This window comes from Marmota marmota, unplaced genomic scaffold, assembly GCF_001458135.2.
Source record: "Marmota marmota marmota unplaced genomic scaffold, marMar, whole genome shotgun sequence".
NCBI classification, from domain to species: Eukaryota; Metazoa; Chordata; class Mammalia; order Rodentia; family Sciuridae; genus Marmota; species Marmota marmota.
This window is the reverse complement of record NW_026000026.1, coordinates 78,433,519-78,455,363: the sequence shown is the minus strand read 5'-3', so window position 1 is coordinate 78,455,363 and position 21,845 is coordinate 78,433,519. Positions and strand designations below refer to the sequence as shown.

At 36.2% G+C, this 21,845-nt stretch overlaps 1 protein-coding gene across 1 annotated transcript in view; it reads left to right on the top strand.

Moving 5' to 3' along the window:
- Positions 1-295: 295 nt before the first annotated feature.
- The window catches only part of Jakmip2 (janus kinase and microtubule interacting protein 2), a 156,421-nt gene continuing 134,871 nt past the window's right edge, over positions 296-21,845 (top strand). The window contains exon 1 of the mRNA XM_048811746.1: positions 296-611. The gene's annotated coding sequence lies outside the window, so the exon portion shown is untranslated. The remainder of the gene's footprint in view (positions 612-21,845) is intronic.

Genomic DNA, 21,845 nt, shown 5'->3' with positions numbered 1-21,845 from the left:
AAAGTAGAAAATGCAAAAACAGCTAGATTTTCATTAAATTTTAATTATTGTCTTCCCGTGCCTTTTCTCGCTTGCCCCATATCTTCCGAAGACCTGGAGTGCAGGGTAGGGGAGACCCAAGAGCATCTCGGAGGGCAACAGCTCAACTTCACTCCCCTGCAGCCCCTGCAGCTTGCTGCGCCCCTCACCCCTCCCCCTTACCCGGCGCTTACCATTGGTCATTGCCATGACAACCAGCAGCTGCCGGGTCGGCAGCCTCTACCGCAGCAGGGGTGGGGCCTTCGGGGTGGGGGAGGGAGAGGAGGAGCCAGTGAAGGTGTCTGCTGCAAGTTCCTGGCTGCTTCTGAGCTCACCCCATCCTCCAAGAGGGAGGAGGCCTGAGCGGTGATGCTGCGCTGCTGTCGCTGCCGCCTGCCTCTGCTGACATTCTAGTGGGGCTGGAAGGGTGGTTCCTGTTCGCCACATCGCCAACCAGAGAGGAGGAGGAAAAAAAAATCCCAGCAGCCGCTGCTGATGTTGGGTTCGGAGGCTGCATCCGACTCGGTCACAAGGAAAATGGATTCAGTTTGCATCTCTCCCTCCTTTCTACAGCGTCTCCGAGTCTCAGTATGGTGAGTAGGAGACCTAGGGGCCCTTCTTGGTTCAGCTGGTTATTAAATGACTTGTGTATACATTTGTGGCCTGGATTTGAACAATGACTCCCGTCTCTCAGTCTAGGAGGGGGAGATGTGGAGACAGATAAGGGGAGAGAGAGAGAGGAAGGTTACCAGGGAGAGGAGTGAGAAGGCATCCGCTTGTGTTTAAAAAAAAAAAAGAAAAAAAAAGTGTTGCGATTTTTATCACAAATTGGCTCAGAATACAGACTGAGCCACTTGATTCCTTCCCTCCCAAGCTTAGCAACAAAATCAGGGGGTGGAAAAACCGCTAACAACAGGAAAAGGGTGATGTTGAAAAGAATCGTTTTCATTTGCAGCTCTTATATGTAGGGTTTGGGCCTTCCTCAAAGCCCCATTTGGTGTCTCAACCTTCTCGGCCTAATTATCAGGTGGTTTTGTTTATTTTCTTCATTGCTAAGGTGGCCCCAGAATTTAGCCTTCTATTTCATACTCTATAGGACTCTTGTTGAGAAACAATTTGATGGATCCGGAGCTTCATTTTTAGTACATAGATTTGATTGTGAACATACAGACATGCACCTTATGGTTATTCATATCAGACATACACATTACTTAGCATTTATATTGCATTTATGAAGCATATTTATATGTGGAGGATGCTTGCTTTACTATCATTTTTATGGGTTTTGAATGGCCCTGCATGCTTGGAAGTAATTGCATTTTTTTGAAACTATGTTTCTGGTTTGTATTATTATTCATTGGCTTCCTTTGGATTAATGTGAGATTTATTCTTGTTATTGTCCCTTAGTTTCATTGTGACCAATTAAGACAGATGCCTATCATTTGATCTGCATTACAGAACTAGATGTGAATTCATAGAGTGGTTCTTTTCTTTATTTTTAATTGGGTTTGTTGGGAGTGATATTGAGGGCCCTGGATTTACAATGAGGGGAAAGGGAGGTGGCTTGTGGTATTATTTTGCATCCAGCATCTTGCCAAATGAATGTTGGAACAAATCAGTTTTCTCAAAATTCCACCCCAGTCTTTGTATGTGTGTACCTTATGTCCCGTGAACATGAAGCACAGCTGAGCTGGAAGGTGAAATGCATTCATTTTATTTAATAGTGCTGCTATTTGCTGTTCATTCCTTCAGTATCCAGGCACCATTTTATAGTTCTCCCAAATATTGTGTTACAGGTCTGCTTCTGTAAGTAATTAAGTAGGAAAGTAGGATTGCTTTTGGAAATTTAAGTATTCCCAAGAACGCTGGGATAGCTATTTCCAAATCAGCCAGCTTATACAATGAAATGAAAGAGAGTGAGCAAAGCTTAGCTGGAGAAAGGCTCATGCTACTATGTGCTGAAATAGGAGGGGGGTGTAGTTTATAAATGCTTACTAGGATCTGCTTGACCTTTTATTATGTCAAGGTTTTAAGGCAGTTCAGGAAGACTAAAGATGCCTGATATGAGTAGCATACAGGGCTCCATTACCACCTAGGATAATGGATTTCATTGAACTAAAGCCAGAAAAATCCTTGCAGGTAAAAGTATATTATAATATCGAATTCATCATATATACTGATTTCAGTCATCTGTCTCTTCTCCAACAATATTACTCTGGATATCTTAAAAACATTTTTTGCGATGTAAAATCACATAATTTTTTTTGCCTTCATCTTTCATTTTATTTTAACACTTCCCCCTCATTTATAATTTTTACATGTGTCAGATTTATTGTTTAATTTTTCTGAGAATAATTTTTCTATTTGGTTTATACATGGGACACATCCTTAGTGAGTTAATTTAACCTGCTCATAGTATGTCATATGTTATATAGATTCACAACTCTGTAAACTCATGCTATTATGTGCCTAATTGTAACAACTATATAAAGTAGGGCAAGAAAGGAGGTACTGGGCTTATATGTCATATCAATTTTTTATAACACTTTGTGTCCTGAATATTTTAATGATAACTTTGACTGCCCAAAATTAAAATTTCTGACATATCTACAATAAACTGAAAAAAAAAAAAAAAGATATGTAGCAATTGGCCCTGTTTCATACAATGAAAGCAGATAGCATAGGGCTTTGTTGTTATTTCCTTTGTGTTGAGTTTCCATTTGGATGTGGTTTTATGGACAAAGTTGGTACAGTTTGAACAGAGGCACATCACCGTCGGCCTTAGGCTTAGTACTCACTGTAAGTAGTCTGTTTCAGCTCTATTGCCAGGCCCTGTGTCTGAGGAAGGATACAGACACTAGAATTCTTTCATTTGAAGAAGAAAAAACTGAGATATCAGTTTTTTGTTTGATAACAATTATTTGTTTCAAATAAGCTGATGTTTTACATAGGGGTTGTATATTGCTATTTTGGGGAATGTAAAATATGTTCAATGGGCTTCAACTTCATTAAGAAGAATGAAAATTAAAAATATGAAATGTAGAAGTTCCTCTTAGTAAGTGAGAATAGTTACGTGGATAATCAGATAAGGTGGTGCATTCTTCTCTCATTGAAACCTCCAAAAGTGTGACCTACATATGCATTTGTCTGGGATGGACTAGTATACTTCTCAAGAATTCCTCTGGCTTTTTCTAGAGTTAATCATCCTTTTAAGAATGTGAGTTGTTTACTACCAGGTACTTCTAGATCTACAATAGCTAGACTCCATTTTGTAATTGGCTTCTAAATTACGAAATCTGGATATTTAAAAAAAAAAATCAATTGATCATCTGCTTAGAGAAATTTTTATGTAATTCTGCCAGTATGCAGGGATTAATCTGTTCATTAGAGCCCTTCTTTCTCAGCAGCTTAATGAAATGCAATGCCAAATACCTACACTAAAAGTTTTCCCTCAGCAGGCAAGGTGGTGAACACCTGTAATCCCAATGACTCCAGAGGCCGAGGCAGGAGGATCACAAGTGCAAGGACAGTCTCAGCAACTCAACAAGACCCAGTCTCAAAATAAAAAATAAAAAGAACTGGGTATGTAGCTTAATGGTAAAGCACCCCAGGATTCAACCCCCAGTAAAAAAAAAAAAAAAAATTACTTCCTGTTGTGTGGTTAATGTATTGTATAATGAAAAATGTATTATGTTACTTAGTAGAGCCTAGATACAAAGTAATTCAAGAGCTACCAAGTTGAAAAAAATATATCTAATGAAGAATACATACAAAATGATTTTTAAAATATGCTATTTAAATGTGTTGTTTGAGTAGAAGGTACTAATTACCTTTTACCCAAACACTGTCTTGAAAATGCCATTCTTGTTGGACTATTACAGTTCAATATTTTGACAGCCATGAAAACCCTTAGTAAAACTTGTTTTAGTTAAAACGCACATACTTTAATTCTTTACTTGGTAGTAGTTATTTCCTAATTTTTCAAGTGACCTCAGGTCATATTTTAATTTTATGTTCACACTCTCAGTTTCCTTAAAAACTACGTGGAGGGTAAAACTGACTTAGAGTGTCTTAAAAAATATTTGGAGATTAAAAACTCTTTTCTGTATTTCTAATTGATTCATGAAAAGGTTAATGTTTTGTTTCTTGTTGTAGAGGCTTAGAAGAAAAACAGATTGATCATGGAAATTTCAACATAAGTAACTCAATAATCAGCTGTCATTGAAATAAATAAACTAGGTTAAACTCCGGTGTAACTTTGAGAATTTAGATAAATTCCTCCTTTATATATCCCACTATTTTTCTTCAGGTGAAAACATGCTTACAAACATGATGAATTAATGAATTTGCTAATAACTATTAGTAGAACTCTTATATGATTAGCATAACTTGCATATGCCAGCGACATAAAATTTCCTTGGCGGATATAAGATACACATTAAAATAGATAATGATGAAAACAATATAGTTATAATTAGTACTATCATACATCTTATTTTAATATAATCACTAATAGTTCATAAGTATACTTCCCTTTTTTATTTTTTGTTTTATACACTCAACAGATCAGATCACTTGAGTTTTTATCATCGTAATTATTTTACATAAATGGAAACAGATTCACTGAGGTTATATTTGTCCAAATTTGTGTTTGGTTCATGGTCAAACAGGGAGCTAGATTTCAAGTCTTCCAGGCCCAAATCTACCATATAAGAAGGTATAACAAATTGCTTATTTGTTTTATAAAATTTAAAATATTGTAAAACTACATTATTTGGCTCATTTTTATTTGAATAGTTCAGGTACCACAGTTTGCTTTTTGACCATATTGAATTGCCAAACAGACTAAATACATATGTAAAATATCTGCAAAAAAAAAGACACAAAATATTTTGCAAAATGTCTGGGCTTCTTGATATTTCAGGAAAGCATAGAAGCATTTGTCTAGGTGAAAACCCAAACTTTGTTGTACTGTGATATGAACTAAAAAGCTACCTGCTATATGTCCTGAGCATCTCTCTACTTACATGTTCTTAAAAATAAAATAAATGTTGTTACAAAATAAGTGCACTTCAGTTTAAGAACTTTCTGATGTTTTCCTGGGCAAATGCTTCTAAAACTTTTCTGAAATATCAAAACTTGATATTTTTCCAAAAACAATCTAATATTTTGGTTTCCTTTACTTAATTTTGGGAGGGGTACTGGGAATTGAACCCAAAGCACTCCACCTCTGAACTATATAGCTATATCAGCCCTGTTTTTATTTTTATTTTGAGACTGCATCTCAAAATTGCCCTGTCCCAGCCACCCAAGTAGTTGGGATTACATACCACCAGCACCAGTACTCACCAGTTCTTGATTTTCCTTTATACTGTCCAAGGCATACACTTTCTCTGACTACATGGTAATTCAACCCTGCAACTAGCAAATCATGCCATCTGATCTATCATTCCATATATGGAAAAAGGTGTCCCTCATAATTAACTAGCTTGCAATAAAAGTAAGACCTATTGCACTAAAGATAGTCTATTTACAGCATTATTCACTGATACAATTAAATTTTGTCTTTCAAATTTTTTCACTTGAAAAGATCCTTCATTGTGGGGAATGACACTATACAGAAAAATCTAAGAGGAAGATGTCAATCACCTGTAGGCCTGCCTTCAGGAAATCGTTCCTGTTTGCATTCTGGAATCTTTTTTTTTACATTTTTTTCCACATGCACATAGAAATGCCCGTAGACACATCATTTCATAAATGCACCATACTCAAAAGATTGTTTTTCATGTTTTACTTTGTAGAGAATAGCCATCTTTTCATGTTAATAAATAAATTTTTAAAAATTTTTAAATCTCTGTTTATTTTTCTTGATGATTCAAGCTGTTTTTTCCCCCCACTTAGAGGTCCTTACACTTGGGTTTTAAGTAATTCTCATGACACAGGTAGAATTTGCTTGATGTACAACAGCTGTTGAGCCAGGCATTATTTTCAGGAAATATGAGTTGCTTTTCCCCGATCTGTTACTTCATCTCATAATGGGTATTAAATTAACCTAGGTCATCCCTTGTCTGATGATAATGAATGAGTTGAAAACCCAAGTCAGTGAAATCCCTTCATGAGGAAGTTCACCACGTGTGAGCGTCAGTATCAGTTAAAAAAAAAAAAAAAAGAACAAATTTCTTTCAGGTACATTTCCCTCCGCCATATGATGGTGTATGCTGTAGTTTTAACCTCTGTGACCAATTGACATCCTTTACAGAAACATATTTAAACAATATACATTAGCTGCCATAAGACTTCTCAGAATAAACCAGGATGTATTTTTGTCATCTCTTGTTCACTGTGATCATTGTACATGTATATGATGGTTTTTCTAATGCCAACCTGATGTCTGACTGTTTCTCTGTTTAAACATGAATGGTTGGATTCATTCTAAACCTGATGTCTGAACTTTGAATATAACTGTGTGGAGAGGATTTCCTAGATGTGTTTCCTCTGTCACTCCCTGTGTTTTCTTCATAGCACTTGCCAAAAGTCATGACTATAGAGCTATTTGGTTTTTAGTTTTTTCCCTTCACTATATTACAAGCTCCAAGGAAATAAATCAAATAGTCTTGTCCACAAGTTAATAATAAATGCATCAGCACAAGGTGGTTGCAATAAAGATTGGTTGACTGACTGAATGAATGAATGAATGAATGAATCGAATCGAGGTTCCCATGAAGATCCTTTGTCCTAAGATTACAGAAATTTTCACTACTAGTTCTTTAGACTGTGATTTTTATTCTTTTAAATTATCTATAGAGCTGGGGATATAGTCCAGTGGTAGAATACTTAACTAACATGCATGAGGCCCTGGGTTTGATCCCCAGCACTGGTAATAAATAAAGACAAATAATCTGTGAAATAAAGTAGATCATATTCACATATTTGGTATTCTCAGAATGTTGTTAAGCCCTGGATGGGGAAAATCAAATTCTTAAAGGTACCAAGTGCAGTGATGGATTCATCATTAAAGATAGCTCACTATGTGCTATGATGTAAGAAAGAAACGCTGTGAACACTTCTATGGCTCCTTTTATGTCTTTTTCAAAACTAAATTACAAATAGGAATAGTGATATTGTTAAGGGGATTCCTTTGAATTCTGTAATTTATTAAAATAAGTTAGTAATTTAATTATTATTAGTAGTATCTAATTACATGCTACACACAGCTATTTTGCTATTCTAGAAATCCATCCTACCAAATTCATTAAAGAATCAGACACTCAAGGAGAGAGAAATTTACCTTCACCTGGTAAGTGGAAGAGTATCCAAAGATTTATGGCTATACATTTAAAACTACCATGCCTGTTAAAGGCTTTCATTCCAAAATAGGCATCATTCATGTAAAAATAAAATAACACACAAACAAATTGCTAAAGGTGTTTGTCATAGACTTTTTAAGTGGTGTCCTGTTTACAAAAACTGACTCATAAAGTAAAGAGAGAATTTATCCTTATGTTGTCACTTAGTACTTAGTGTTTATCTATTTACACATGTGGGACATGAAATCAGAATGGGTGAAAAAAAAAAAAAAGAATCATTCCTTCATATCTTTACCCAAAGAGGAAGCCGAATAAGAAATATATTCTAAAAATAAACTAAGGCAGCATTCTGCTTTCATGAAAGTTTGGAAATCAAATATAGAAAGGGTGACAGGGGAGGGGGTGTACTTGGCAGGTGCAGAGACTTGCCTTCCAGCCACCTGGGACAGCCTCCCCCCCGCCCCCCCCGTGGGTTCCTAGCCCTCTGACACACCGAAGCTGAAGTAGGAAGAAAACAGCTCTGTTGCCTTTGTTTGGCATCTAAGTCAAGATCATGGCATTGACTGCAATCTTGAAATTCTGGAGTCCTGCTGCAGTTAAAATGCACATGGAAGAACCAGATCTGACCAAGTTTAGCTGACACTATCTGGTTAGAAAACAACTCTTTGGTATTATTTTCAAAGAAGGAAATTTTGCTGAGATTATTATGCCTAAAAAAACCTGTGAGTATGTGCTGAAGAAAAAAGGATGATATTTTCATCATGCCTTCTGTTTCAAACTGGAAATATTCCCCTGGAAAATGCTTCCCAGCATAACCACATCAAAAATGTAAACCAAGCAAATGTTTCTCACCCACACTCCTTGCCGACTCTTTCTTGTACAGCATTTCATGGAGAGAGGTAGTTTCCAAAAATAAACTTAGTTCTTACTCTGTAGTCATCGATGATCCATATTTAAGGGCTTTAAACTACTCATAAGGACAAACACACCTAATATGAACACATTTTCCAAAGTAAATGTTGTTCACATTCTTAATGCCATAATACTAATAAAAATAGAAATTTTAATTTATTATTTATCTTTATTAATTAACTTTATTGACACATGATAATTATACATAACAGTGAGATTCATTGTGACCTACTTGTACTTATACATAACATGATTTGGTAATATCATTCCTCTGGACCTCTCCCCACTCCCACCCCCAACCCCCGTCCCCTTTCTCCACTGGTTTCTAATTTTCATAAGATCCCTCCTCCCCACACACACACCCTTTTTTCCTCTCTAGCTTTAAATAACATTCTGTTTAAAGACGTTCTGTACCATCTAGGCTATTGTGTCATTCTGCCATTAAGTGATGAGCAAAACAATCAATAATTAATTTTCATAGAATGGCAAACAATTTGCTGGATTTATAAAAATCCTATGCTGGGAATTAATATGAAAATCCACAACCTGCTTATTTGGCTAATTGACACTGACTACATAGAAGGACCTATTTTGAAGATATGTGTTACAGACATGAAACTTGCTTTCTTATGAAGTTCCTAGATAATTTGAACTGTGGAAATGGATACTCTGAAATTCCTGGGGTTTCTCTGTTATCTGCTCAGCTCTAGTTACCTACAACCAGAGGCAGGAATTACCCAGGCGCCAGTGGCTCTTTGTCTCCTGCGTCCATGCAGGAATAATTTAAGTGGTAGATACTCAACAATAAGACGGGTTTTTTGTGTTTTCGTGAATATATGTTCTTTTTTGCTGTATTATGGAAAATATGTGAATTTTTATTTCTTTTCATTTCTTTATTTAAATAAAGAAATGGAGGCTGGAGATCAAACCCAGGACCTTGTACATATTAAACATATTCTCTACCATGGAGCTCTATCTCCAGCCCTGACTTCCTTTTATTTCTAAAGCATTTCACTTAATAAAATCACCTATAAAATGTAGAATTTGTAGTATTTTAAGTCAGATGGTTAAAGCATTAGTAATATTTAAAAATAAATCTTAGCTTTCAAAAACTGAAGTAATAATAACTGTCCACACCATCCTGTTCTGTTTTGTTTTAGTACCAGGGATTGAACCCAGAGGCACTTAACTACTGTGTCACATCCCCACCTTGTTTCTAAAAAAAAAATTTTAATTTTGAGATAGGTCTTACTAAGTTTTTCAGGGCCTCACTACATTACTGAGGCTGGTTTTGAATTTGCAATCTTCTCGCCTCCGCCTTCTGAGCTGCTTGGTATTAAAGGTGTGTGCCACCACACCCTAACTAGGCCCATTGATTTAACACATACCCCACTCTTCTTAGCTGGATTGTCACATTTTTAGAGCTGCAGGCTGCATTGCTGCACTGGGGAAGATGAGAAAGGAAACCTTCAGCTTGCAACAACACTTGAGTGACTGTCAGGTTTACAACCTGTGTATATTCATTGGTGTGTAAGAGACCAAAGTTCAAATGCTTGCTAGAAACATACTGAAGTAATTATAATGCTCATATTTGAGCAGGTTTGACTACAAAATACTGTCCAATCTCTTTTGACTTGGTATATGTATATTTTTCTATATTTATGGTTTTTAAAGCCAAGCTTACATAGTTTAGCCAAGGCACCTAGAAAGTATTAAGGAGGCAGTTAGTGATTGGTTACTTACTTACTGAACTTTGACATTTGTATAGTCTGAAAACATTAACTGTCTATATTTATTTTGTATAATTCTTTTGTTTTGGAACATTGATCTTTGGCCATATAGTCAACTATAATCTAAGCAGAATTGTTTGGGTCTCAGTTCACCTGGTGTCATCAGTAACCACATTCTTGAGGTGCTTTATGCTGTCTGACTAACCAGGACAGTCACTGATGAGATGGCGGAAGAGCATTTTGTTCAGGAGGTAGACTTTGTGCACAAATGAACTTTCCCCTGGGTCACACTTAAATTGTTTCAGATTTGAAGCTGACTCATCTCTACTCTTTAGAAGAAATGAAGAGATCCATAGTTTAGAGTTTTTCTTATAATTAAAGTAAGACAATTTATTCCAACAACAAAAGGGATAGTTCTGACCCTCTTAAATAACAATGATATGTGATATGCTCAGAGTTTATAGGCATGAAAAGTAAATCATTCAGAAAAGGAGAAAAGCTGTTAAATCCTTTGAGCACTTCTTTGGTATGGATTATGCTGAGTGTTTTCATTGGTGTAGATTTCACCATCTTCAAAAGTCTAAGGTAGTAGGTGTTTTTCTTCCCATCTCACAAGAGGAAAATGAAGCTCTGATGGGTTAAATGTCTTAGAGAGGCATCTGGCCAGTATATTTTAGAGTTGAAATTGGAGAGAGGTCTATTTGATTTTATAGCACAGTCATTAAAACCTGGAGATGTGGGGCCAGGTCCCGCTGCAGGAAAATGCTTGTAAACTTGGGTAAAATGTTAGTAAAAGCAGTATGTGTATCCAGCACGATATTTTTTCAAACATACTTTTATCTGAAATTTCATGAGTTTGACATGAGAAGAAATACCAAAATATCTGGCCCTTTGAGAAAGTAAGAAAACTTGGCAACAACAGGCCTACCTGTCTCCCCGCAGAGGTGTCTGTAGTTTAACAAGAACCCGCAGGCTGTCTTCTGCATGGGTATTTCCCTCCCCATATGCACCATCTCCACTCTCCAGGATCCCTCCCCAATTGGTGGCCATGGTTCTTCAGGTAAACATGGAGCTTTTGTTAACATAGAAGCCAAAAATGAATATACATAATAACCCAGCAGACAAACGTTTGTTAAAAATGAATTAGCTGTATGAAAATTAATGCTGGGTATGGTTTGTGGACAATCACAATGACATTTCAATAGGATAATTTATAGTTTCAAGTCATCCCTCTTATGTCCCATCAGTTATTTATTTTATGCCTTTCATGACTAGTAGGCTAAGGTTTTTTTCCTCCCATAATTAACACATATTTAGGACTTTATTTTATAATACACAAAGAACTTTTAATACTTTTACTAAATCCGCAAAAATACAGGTGAGGTAGATATCATACTAATGTGTGTGGCTTGGGTCTTTTGGTCATCCTTGCCAGATCCTTCTTTCACTTACAAGCGAAGCCAGCCAATCCATGGGTGCCTGTATAAGAAAACAATAAGTAAGCCAAAGGTTTTGTGTTGTTTATTTGGTGGGGTGCAGGGAATATGAATGGGTAATTCTCACAAGTGTACCATTACCATCTTCACCAACACAACACAGCTTTCCTGAAGATCCTCAAAATAGAAAGTGTCTAGGCTCCTGATTATTAGCCCCATCCTTGTCCCAAAGGATGTATGTTTTTTAAAGGGAAAAGAGCTAAATTTAAAGAGAATCTTAACATGTAACTATTACAGGAAATAACTAATACCCAGTTTCTTGCAGAAGTCTTTGTTTCAGTAAACTGACTACTGTAGCTGCTAGCCAATGGACCTAAACTAAAAATGTCCGTCCACATTTTGAAGAAGTTGGGTTTCAAAATGTCTTCAAACTTTCCTTTGTTCTCTTAGATCTATCTTTCATTTGATGAGTCAAATATAATAATATTTAAATTAGTAAACAGAAATTATTGAAATATAGCAATTTACTTTTTGGACTAAGTCCAGGTTAAAAATTTTCTAAGGATTTCTTTCAAAACATGTTTAACAGTAATGTTGTTGTTGTTGTTGTTGTTATCATCATGCTGTACTGATTTTTGTTTTGCGTTACTAGAGGAGTTCCCAAAGAGAGGGATCTCAAGACCTTAAATCAGGACAAGTGGGATGCTTTTTCAGTATCTGTCAGTCAGAAGCACAGGTAGATTTATTTAGGAAAGTAGATACACATTCAAGGGAAATGCAGGCTATCTCAGGGGAGAGAAGTCATTTTGGGAAGTGGAGGTAAAGTAAGAAATAAATATTCAAGGAAGAATGCCATCCATCTTAATAGTGAGAAACGTTGGGGGTAAAGAAAGGAATTCATATTCAGAGGACAATGTGGGCCATCTCCAGAGGGAGACAGCAACCCCTTGGTATAGGGTGTTCAGATTAATAGGGGCAGAGTGACACAATTTTTTCCAGTTTTTCCACATTGCCCCCTTACTTTTTTCCAGGGAAAAGTGGGCCTAGTAGCTCTGGAATGCTTGTTTTGCATTTCCAAGTTTCAAGGGCTTTCCCTGCTTTCCAGTGGCTCATGGAGATGCTTCTCTTTTGAGACCTAGTGGTTCATTTTCTGTATCCCAAAATTCTGTCTCACCAACGTATATTGAAGAAGGTAGTATTATCCTTATTTTATATGTAACTAAATGAAGGTTAATTGAAATAAAGCAACAACCTTTATTCAACATCATCCAACTAACAACTGATAGAAAAGATTCTAACTTTAAGTCTGACTCCAAAGTTGCTCTTAAATAATCTACCCCTCTTCCCTCTTAATGAAAACTTGATTGTCCTCTTGAAAATTAAAGTAAATGAAGGAAAAGACAAATGTATTTCTAATGCTACTAATGTTAAGTATTAATTAAAATCCAATTTTTACTATTAGGGATGGCAACATTCTTAAAATTTGCATTCGAGAACCAAGTCCACATAACCACAGTTTTCTCAGCGAGGACACAAAATTAGGGCCTGAATGAATCTCAGTCCTAAAATAAACCGTTTGAAGGTTTTGTGTTTAAATAACTATTAAGAGATCATGTGTGTTTTGTATACTTGCAATATTGGGGATTGAACCCAGAATTTCTTTACCACTAAGGTACATCCTCAGCCCTTTTTATTTTTCATTTTGAGCAGAGTCTCGCTAAGTTGCCATTGGCCTACAATCTTCAATCCTCCTGCCTCAGCCTTCTGAATTGCTAGATTTATATGTGTATACAACATGCGCAGCAAGTTTTGTGTATTTGTACTGTGTCATTCAGAATTTTCTTTTTAAAATAAAAATTTAAATAAGCATTATTATATTTTTAAAAAACAATTACCTAGTTTTCCTTCCTACTCTTCAAGCAATAAATACACAAGAGAAAATTTGTTTTTCACAGTTCTGCAAACTATAACATTTTCTTTTCTTTTGAAGAGATTCAGGGAGCAGTTTTGTAGAAATTTGTTCTCTGGGAAAATGCCTAGCAAAATAACTTGAGCAGCATAAGTCCCAGAATTTAATATCTGAACAATACCATCTTCCTGTGATCTTATATATAGTTTCACAGTATTAATCCATGAAACTCAAGACTCTTTTGTTTCAATTTTTTTGGAAAAAAGCAGAAGTTATATTAGAAATAGGTTTGGATAAGAGAAAACTTAAATCTTGATTTGTTTATCTCTGTGTACAGATCAAGTATGTAGGATGAATTAATTGTGACCTATCCTAATCATTGAATACAACAGGACACTTTAGCTGTAGAAAAATATTTAGCAATATACGAAAATATGCGAAATGTCCTTTAAGTTTTAAAAAAGGTTCAAGAATCAAAAGATGAATTTAAACCCAATTTTGTGGAGAGGGAAACTATTACACAAGCGTACCCATTTTTTAAAAGGATGAAAACAGTGTAAATCAAAATGCTAACAGAAAGTGATTCTAGGTGGCAAGTTTATGTGAAATTTTTTCATTGGGTCTCTTATGATTTCTGAATTAGCAAAATGAGGCAAATATTTTTGAAGGAACAATTTTATTATCAAAAATTCTAAAACATCCACAAACACAAATACTTGACCATGTGGAATGCCTCTGCAGGGCTACTGGAAAATGGTTCTTTTGTTCTACCTGGATCTGAGGTTCCAAACTGGTTCTCAGATAAAACCACAGTGTTCCTGGTGAGCCATAGGGAGAAGCCAGAAGGAGGTTAGGACCCAGCCTCTCCATGCAAAATACCCATTGGGTATCCTCCTTGGTTTTGAGAAAAGATCCTGTCTCAAAATACTCAGAAACTCAATGACATAATTCATGTCATTGATATTTTTTGTGCCATAATATCTAATTTCTTTAAAGCCTAAACATTTCAACTTGCACTTGAATATCCAGCATCTTATTTTTATTATTGTCTGTGGTTTTAGTTCATAATAGTTATTAGAATTCTTGGGTATAGCATAATTCTCCATGTGTAACCCTGTGTGGCATAGTAATAATCCATTTTTTATTGAAAAATCTCAACGAAGGGTTACTACATGAGAAACCAAAAATCCATACGAATTCTTCAAAATCTTAAGCTTTTTCCCTTTTGGAGGTAGGCATAGCTATTCCCATCATGAAGGGCCTGCCTGCCTAAATTTTGATGCATTTTCTGAAGTTTAGATGATATATTTTTATTCTTGAGCCTAATAATGCGATGGTAAAGGTGATGCTGATGCTGATGATAACTCACACTTGGAGGGTGCAGCCAAGAGTGACACAGCTCCCAGGAGGACTGTGTGCATGGCCTCTCCCTCAGCTGTACAGTGGTACAATAGTGAATTAGCATCTGCTGTGTGCTATGAGGTTCTGGACACTTAACAAACATAGCATCTTTGGTGTCGCTTCTATATACTTTTCTTTTTTGGAGGAAACAATGATAGAGAATTGTTAAGGAACATGTCCAAGTTCAACAGCTAGTAAATGGTGTGTGTAGTGAATAGCTCCTAAGTGCTGGTCTTGATCCTAAATGTAAGGGACAAAGATCAGGAACCCATACTCAAAAGGTGTATAGAGTAGTAGGGATACAAGTCTGTAAACAAAGTTAAAAATAAAACATCACAAACATTGCCAGAGAATAGTTTTCCCCTCCACCCTCAAAGAATATGGTCTCAAACGAAAATTTAACAACTTAACACTTGCCATCCAAAAGTAGTCTTATTTCACCTAAATCATAGTTGTCTTTTTTACTGAAGAAACAAAATTGGAATGTTAATTATTTTATAGTGCCTATTTCCTGCTGTATATTGTACATGGTAATGCTGTACATTAGTATATTTTAATGTTATTTGGCCAAATCTAGCTCAATGGTGAATATTAAGATAACTCAAATACCTTAACTCACATGTGAATTACTAATCAAGGATTATATTTTTTTTCTCATGACATCACCTGGTAAACTGTTCAGTTATGAGCAAGACAAATATTTGGACATTTTAAATCAAAACCAAACTATAAAATATTCTTCAAACAAAATGGAAAAGGGTGTTCTTTAGCTTTGTGATCATGATTTTAATATAGGAAAAATTAAGTTTAAAATAATTTTGACACCTATGAGCTATTCTAAGTTAGGTGTGTGTGTGTGGAGGAGTAAGTAGTGAATGGGGATGTGACTCAGTGGTCGAATGCCCTGAGTTCAATCCCTGGTACCCACCCACCCCTACCAAAAGAATACTACAGCCATAAATGGCCATGATTCAGGGAATAATATAGAATGTGGATATGTAAAATAAAGCAAAATAAAATCACTCAAACAAAGCCCTGTGCAGTTTGGATAGTTTGCTGTGTTCCAAATTTCAGCCTACATGAAGCTTTATGGCTTGGGATATATTGGAAAATGAACTATGAGACTGAAATGAGACATGACTGTCAAATCCTGAAAGGAAAATTATGAATGGCCTTCTAAAGTTTTTTCCCCCCATCTGAACCCTTCCTTGTGTGTGAATCTAATGAGGCCATATGCACAATAAGTATTGGAAAACATGTTAGATACATCGATTGCAGTTACAGTCAAGGGACTCTTTCATTATTATTTTTCTACATTTAGTACATAAAAAGTAACCCAGAAAGTGAGGAAAAATATAAACCCAGAGGAAAAAAGGTCACTGAGTGTTTAATGGGAGTATTGATCCCAGCTAGCTTGCCTTTGCCTTGCTGATTTTCCTCCTCAGAGCCATAATTATTAGTACTCCAGCCGTGGTATTAAGTAATCTGTAAAGTCTCCCTCTCTCAGTGTATAGTCATGTCACTGAGGCAGGAGGCTGTAAAACCATCTCAAATCCCTTAAACTCTTTATTTCTCCTTAAGTAAACAGAAAGTCCAGGTTTAAATTATCCACAAGGACGCTTCTGGCTGTAAACCTCTTATGTTTATGACTCTGTGATAGTTCCTTGCACTAGCTGTCAGCCCTGCATCATAATAGATGTTTTCCAAGGTAATTAGGCAATATCAGCTTTTAGTCCTTTCCCCCTTTTCTGTGGGTGTACCTGTGTGTACACATGTGTTATATTGTCATCCAGTTTAGCAAACAAGTTCTTTTTTTTTAAAATTGATTTTATTTTTCTTAAATACACGACAGTGGAATGCATTACATTCTTATTACGCATATAGAGCATAGAAGGAGGGGGCAGGGGATTAGCAAGGATGGTGGAATGTGATAGACATCATCATCCAAAGTACATGTATGAAGACACGAATTGGGTGTCAGCATACTTTATATACAAACAGAGATATGAAAAATTGTGGTATATATGTGTAATAAGAATTGTAATGCAAAAAAGAAACAAAACAAAGTACATGTATAAAGACACGAATGGGCATGAACATACTTTATATACAAAGATATGAAAAAGCAAACAAGTTCTTAAATTCAAACTATGATTTTTAAAATGCAGGTATATGTAGTATGCTGCTAGGCTAATTAGTCACGCACTGTATAAAGGAACTGAGTTTACTTCTAATCCAGCCTAGATAAGGCATCCTTTGGTGCTCAAGTGCAAGGTAAATGCTTGATTAACAGAAATATTACTGAGAGGTTTCTGGCTTATTATTGGGATATATATTAGATCATATGTAAGAACTCTTTCCACTCAATATTGTGAACATGTTGTTAGTGGAGCCCCAGTGCAGAGGCATTCTCTGCCCTGTGAAATATTTGCCTTTGCACATTCAGATAATCACCATGTAGGTTTCTCTTCTTAGGGGCTGTATTGGAAGCCAGTATAGTCATAAATGTGTTATTTTAATATGTGTCTGAATGTAGCTCTGTTTGGAAGAAAGAATCAGATAAAGGGCTAAAGATTATTTTTTCCCTTCTCATGTCTCAGGACACATATTGCTGTCACGTATGGAACCAGGAGACTGTCACATAATCAGAGACTTTCTTGACTTGACAGCTATTTTTTTTTTCCTACAGTCATCTAGGTACTTTAAGTTCTCCTATTCCAAGAGCCACGTTTTTAGGATGGATCAATATGACACAGTGCAAAGGCACAAAACTGGGATTCAGAAATCCTGGGTGTAATCTTGGTTCAACGACAGTTAGTATATGGCAAGAGCAGGCAGGATATCCTGTCCATTCTTGAGTTTTGCTTTTTCAGTTGTGAAAGGAGAGAAATAAAAGATATCGACTCCTTTCCTCATCTTGAGAGGAAGATAAATGGTAAGAAATATATATATATATATATATATATATATATATATATTTCTTAATTCTTTTGCTTTCAGGTATGTAGGCATATTTGCAAGCTGATTGAAGAAATCAGTACTGAAAACCTGAGTCTTTCTATGTGCTCTATTATCTGCCAGTCATAGGGACTGCAATTATTTATGGAGCTGACTTAGACTTCCATTAGCCTAATTCTGCTTGAGAGAGTGAGGTAGAAGGGTGAAGGAGGAAAGGAGGGAAAAAGATATATTCCTGAGGATGAGATCATAACCCAAGGAGGAGTGAGGGAATTGCAGGTGGCTCAAAATGCATATTAATAAAATAAAGGTATTATAAACATGCATATTAATTTTATCTCTGTTTTGTAATATCTATCTACACAAAATATAAAACTGCATAAAATTACCTTGACTGGCTGGGACATAGGGAAGACATAGTGAGAGAGCATCACAGAAGGCATGTGTTATAAACATTTAAAAAACTATTATGGGCTGGGGATGTGGCTCAAGTGGTAGCGCACTCGCCTGGCAGGCGTGCGGCCCGGGTTCGATCCTCAGCACCACATACAAACAAAGATGTTGTGTCCGCCAATACTTGAAAAATAAATATTAAAAAGTTAAAAAATAAATATTAAAAAAAATAAAAAACTATTATGATAAAAATGTTAATGAAATGCAAAGATGTTTAGAAAACAGTCGGTGAAAATGTAAGACTTGAAAACACCATATCTATTAAAAAATGTTTGACTATGCATGAAGAAAAAGGACCTAAAGGAAACATAAAACATAATTTGTATTCAGGTGGTGGAAATAGTAAAATACTAATTTTAGTGTTTTTCTTCTTGTTAACTTCTGTTTCCTAAGTTTTTTTTTCCCCCCCAATGAACATATAATACTTGGTTAATAAGAAAAGAAGCAGGACTGAAGATGTAAATCAGTAGTAGGGCATCTGCCTACCATGCTCCAGACCCTGGGTTCAATTCCCAGCACTGCAAGGGGGCGGGGGAAGCAAACCAGAAAAAAACTTTTTAAAAAATTACCTGATCATTTCAGAGAGCTCCTGATGGATATTAGGTAGGAAAAGATAGGCCTCGTATTATTTTTTTCACCACTAAGGTGAGTGATTTTTATCCTTGATCTTTTTTTTTTTTTTTATTTTAGTGTGAATTAACATAATTATTGACCACAAATAAAGGTAGGATGTGAAAACTCTAGGATTTAGACAAGCCTATTGAGAACAGCAGCATTGTCCTGCCAGAATTCAAACTAATGCTACGGAAGGACAAGCCACAGGATCAGGCCACACAAACCAAAATCATTGCACCATCACCCTCAGTAGAAAAGAACGGAGCTTTCTTGGTGTTCTGCCTACTAATGGTTATGAGGATCAATATTGGGATTATTTTTGTTTTGGAAAGATGTGACCAGTTGGTTTATATACACAAATCCTTCTTAATTCCCAAAATGAATTCTGATAAACCAGCATCGTCCCCTGTTAGTATTTATTCAGGGTGTACTCATACTGGAATCCTTTCTAGTCATTCTAGTCTTTTTAAAATGTATTTATTGTAACCATCTATTTCTTTTTCCATAAGTTAAAGACCAGTTGTCATTTCTATTTTGCTGAATTCAGTATCACCACCACTTTTTGTCTTTGCTCTTGCATTCCATCCTGACCCAACCAATTTTCAATATACTCTTTACTCAGCTAGCTCCTCTTACATTGCTTTTCCCAGATACCCAGTGTCTAGGACCCCACAATTCCAGGAACCTTTCACTGGCAGAGTAGTCCAGTGCACTCTGATTTCCCCCGGCTGGAATTCCTGTCGCGTCTGTGATCACTACCATATTGTTCATTGCATAATTGTTCTCCATGTTTCAGTTGGTCTCATCTGAACATCTAGATTCTGCATCTAAACTGAAAGTCACTTGAAGGATTTACAGTCCTCTTCCTGCTCTTAGGAGTGTCAGGAAACCACTGTTTGAGGAGTGAATCCTGTGTGCTGTGTATACTGGGTGTACATTATCTCCTGAGCGTGAAGATTACTCAATTAAGATGGTTTTCAGATCATATGTCATGAGGAAGACTGGAACTCAGAAAGGCTATGTCTTTTCCTGAGGCTGTATAGTTGGTTTCCATCAAACTTGTTTATCTCCTGGCCAGTCAATGTTTTCATCCTGATGTTTGGTAGCTCACTCAAAATTTCATTTCATTTTCTACTTTTCCATGCTCTTTATTTTTTGTTTGCTACAATTACGAGGCAAAATTTAATGGTAAACATATTAGCTCTAACTGATTCTTAATTATTTCCTCTTAAATGTCCTTCCCTGTTCATGCCCAGTTTTCTTTTTTGGCATCTTTCTTTCACATGATATTTTTTCTGCTTACCAAAACCAGATTAAACTTTAAGTGCCCAATACACTAAACAACTCTTGTATCCCAGGAATCAACTTGAGATTCCTGTCTACCTCTAAATTAAAATATTCACCCAGTTGTGAAGACAGTGGATTCCAGAGCAAAATGAAACAGAGGAGACAGTGATTCATATTTAAAATCCTGTAGTGCCTCTAGGACACAGAGTAACCTAAAGACCGCAGGAGACAGTAGAACAGAATACTTACTGAGAGAGTGCTGACAGAGAAGGAGGTCCACTGTTCTAGCTTAGGGAAGAAAGAGAAGCCAGTCTCATCCTCCCCAAGTGAACCTGCCTATTCCCTCTCATCTCTTTTTCCCACAGTGTTTCTGTTTGTCATCGGAATAAACTATCTTTTTTCTTCCCATTAATGCACTGTGAAGAAATTAAAGAGAATAACTTAGAATACAGGCATCCTAAAGGAAATGTCTGAATGTACCATCTGGGCCATTATAACTCTGCTTTCCTCGCATGGTTTTCCTTTGCTCTTAGAATTCAGGTGGAACTCAGGAGTGAGCACATTGGCTGCTAGAGGTCAGATGCTGGGAACAGTGGTAGTCTGAGACCACTCACCCCTTGTCATGGATGATCAAGAGGTGATGGTCTGACCAAAGCTTTATTTCCAGCTTAGAGAATTTTACATGGGTATGTTACTTCTTAAAACTGTTTTGTTTGCATTCTCACGCTCCACTGGCACAAGTCAAAGGGAAAAAAACTGTCCAAAAGACTTTGTCTATGAACTTAATAGTTCTAGTTAAACATCTTAGACATACACTTTGATCTAGCAATTATTCAGGTAGGATTATATTATACGGAAATAACTGGATAAAATCACTTTATAATCTATCATCAATGTGATTTATACTACTAAATAGTTGAAAATAATCTCTTATGATTGGAATTGTGCCTCCCCCAATACATATATGGAAGTCCTGTCTCACAATGTGACTCTGGAGACAGGACCCTTAGGGAAGTCATTAAGGTTAAACAAGGTCAGAAGGGTGGGGTACTAATCCAATATGACAGGTGTCCTTTGAAGAAGAGGAAGGGACACCAGGGATGTGCATGCACAGAGAAAGGCCATGTGAGGACACAGCAAGAAGGTGGCTCTCTGAAAGCCAATGAGAAAAACCTCAGGAGAAATTAAACCTGCCATCACCTTGATCTTAGACTTTAATCTTCAGCACTGAGGAAATAAATTTCTGTTGTTTAAGCCATCTCATCCATGGCATTTAGTTATGACAGCCCTAGAAAACTAAAACACAATGCAGTCATCCAATAATAGGAGAAAATTACCTGAATTAGAGTGCAATCTAACAATAGAATAAATATAATTAAAAATAACAGTTTATATAGTACCTAACCATATAGAGAGTGTTCCTAGTATGCTTTCAGGTAGAAAAGGAGGTAACCAGAAACTATGGTGCTATTTGTATAAAAATGAGTGTGTGTATGTGTGTGTGTGTGTGTGTGTGTGTGAGTGAGCGTGCACACAAACACACAGTGTCAGGAAAACATGCAACTAACCCTCAATCCTTTCTAGATACAGTTTTCTTCTTCCTTTTTGCTTTTCCTCCCTCCTTTCTTTCTTTTTAAGATTGTCTGTCAAGCCTATTTCCCCCCAAAGAACCAGAATTATTTTTGGAAATATTCATAAGATACATGTATTTTTATCTCATGTTTTAAAGTAGATTTCAGATGGAAGTATACTTATCCAGATTGGAAAGTTCCTGAGATCAATAACTACCAACATCTTATAAATTCAAGCATATATATAT